The sequence below is a fragment of the Triticum dicoccoides genome, chromosome 5A (assembly GCF_002162155.2).
Source record: "Triticum dicoccoides isolate Atlit2015 ecotype Zavitan chromosome 5A, WEW_v2.0, whole genome shotgun sequence".
Lineage (NCBI taxonomy): Eukaryota > Viridiplantae > Streptophyta > Magnoliopsida > Poales > Poaceae > Triticum > Triticum dicoccoides.
In genome coordinates this window covers 30707600-30710428 of record NC_041388.1, presented here as the reverse complement: position 1 = coordinate 30710428, position 2829 = coordinate 30707600, and positions in this window count along the sequence as shown.

Below are 2829 nucleotides of genomic sequence, written 5' to 3'. Positions count from 1 at the left end.
CAAACATTTTTTTCGCGAAATACGGTGGCCCGTCCGGTGGGTCCCAGCAGTCAGGGGGGAAACGTTTTTTCCACGAAATACTGGTGGCCCGTCTGGTGGGTCCCCGCTGTCAGGTGGAGGAATAATTATTTTGCGCGTAATAAGGAGGCACTTCCTTGCGGCTGCCATGGACCCAGCTGTCATCCTCTCCACGTACAGTACTCTTCCAATGGAAGTCGGTCATTGACCACATTGACCACGCCGCGCCGAGAGCACCACGGCGGTGGATGACGGCGAGGCCTAGGAAGGGGACGACGCGGAGCCGGGGAAGACGCGACAGTGGATGCCCATGCGGAGAGGAGTACGAGGGTTCATTGGTTCGGCAGCCGTCGCCGCAGAATAACATGGGGAGTGGGTGAGTGGAGGGATGGCCTGGCCAGCGGTGGGAGTAGTATGGGGACGGTGAGGCCTCCGCGGCAGCACAGCCGACCACGAGAGGCAGGAGCATGCGGCACGACCGGCGCTGCTTTGGGCGGCTGGGGCAAGAAGACCAGAGGTTGAAGAAGCACTACGACCATTGGATGGACATCATTGACCACACCGCGCCGAGAGCACCAGGGCGGTGGACGACGGCGAGGCCTACGAAGGGAACGGCATGGAGCCGGGGAAGACACGGCAGTGACTGCCCACGCGGTGGAGAGTACAAGGGTTGACTGGTTCGGCTACCGTCGCCAGAAAATAACAGGAGGTGTGGGTGAGTAGATGGATAGACAGGCCAGGGATGTGAGTATGATGGGGCCGTGAGGCCTTCCCGGCAGCACTGCCGGCCACGGGAGGCGGGAGCAGGCGGTTTTGACGGCGCTGGTTTGGGCGGCTGGGGCAGGAAGATCAGAGATTGAAGAAGCACGATTGTCGTTAGATTGACATCTAGCGGTCTAACACTGGTAGAGTCGATTGTTGACTAAGTTTCTTTTTTGAGAAACCTTGTGTACGCATGAACTTAGTAGGCCCACAAGTCAGCCTCCAAATCTGTGACAGACAACATAAAGCCCATTTGCTATTTTTTATAATTTGCAGCCCATTTGCTAATTCTTAAGTATTTATTCCAGTCCATTTTTTGCCCAGGACCACGGTCAAAAAGTCCAACCTTATTTTGCATATTTCGGTGGAGTCCGAACTGTTGTAATCCCGAAATGATAAACATTCTTTTAAGAACTTATTGATTTGCCAAAAAAATTGTTTTGTTTTTGTAAGCAAATAAGACGTGGGACAATTTAGTTGGTTTAAGGGAAAACCAGTGGTAAAAAAATCAGCGCTGCGTGGGAAAAACAACAAAAATAAGGATGTAAATATGAAAAGGGAATTTTATGTGTTTTCAATATAATGATACGTGTATATGAACTAGTAAAACTATAGGTGGAGATTAGAAAACGGATGTAGGGCATGCGTTTCAAGAGGAAAATAGAACTGGCCTGTGTGTTTGATTCAGTAAAAAAACTGCCTGCGGATGTTGTAAGATAAAATATAACTAACGCTGGCGGGCCAGAGGCCAGTAGATACCTGCTGGATCTTTGTGCCCCGTTGTCGTCATGGGCTGGGCCTGTTAAAAACAAAACAACCCTGGGCAATCTACAGCCCAGTTGAAACTTGCTCAACCTGACAAAACAATATACGTGCTCAATAAACGAGAGAATTCTGCAAGTACAAACTGATAACTGGGATACAACACGGATATTGTTTTTTTATCATGATAATAAGTGCATGCACTTGTTTTAAAAAAATTGGAGAACTGAGAATTCGAACGGCGGGTGCTTATGCTACCCATCAAATAAAAATCAGGTGCCTAAAAATTCGTTTCGGAACAAATGATTCAGCTTTATATCCACGTCGACCTTCGGCATGCTGGTTGGAAGCAAATGCAAGTTCATACCAAAAGATCGTTAACAACAATACCAACTTGCAGACAATAAGGTAGTACAACTACCAATACCAAACTAACTTATAATCTTTTTACTCCTGGCCCTAGTGTTCGTCTGGTAGAAAATCTTGCAGGGGACCAGCTCCCGCTCCTTCTCTTGCTCCAGGTCCCCGAGGTGGTACTGGTGCATCACCCAGTTGGTCCTCTGCTGGTCGAAGTTCTTGTTGGTGTGCAGCACCAGAACCTTTTTTGCTGCCCGTCTACCGGCCGTTTACCATCACTGTGACGCCCGGGTATTTAAACTACAGTGAACCTCTGCTAATGATGCCACGTCACCTCGTTTACTGTTGGTAAACTCGTGTTAGTTCAAAACGATTCAAATTCAAATTTAAAATATAGGCAAACAACAAAAGTTTTCAAATAATAAAACTAAAATGTTCTGGTTGTGCCAAATAATGCGTAGGTAATTATGGTGGAGAAACCACACTTGTATAAAATATGTAAATACTCAAAATGAATATAATAGTAGCAAAACAATTAGTTAAATGATTATAAAATAATAAACAATTACAAATGGTTTTATATTAGGTGCCAAGTTAATTGCGGTAGTGGCATAAGTATTAAAAATATTTAGGTGCAACTTGGGTTTTTCATAAACACCGAAATTTAATAAAACAGAAAAGAAGAAAAGAAATAAAATAGAAAAACAAACTAACAAAAAAAAAGAAAAAGAAACCCCCCAAAACCCCGGGCCAACCGACCCAGCTAGCCAACCGGCCGGCCCAGTCGGCCAGCCCACCCCGGCCGGCCCACCTCTCCCCGCATAACCCCCCCACCCCCCGACCGAACCCTAGCCTCGTCACCCCACTCACCCGCACGATCCCCATCTCTCCTCTCGCCCCCACCCCCCCGATCCAATCGGGATCGGGCCC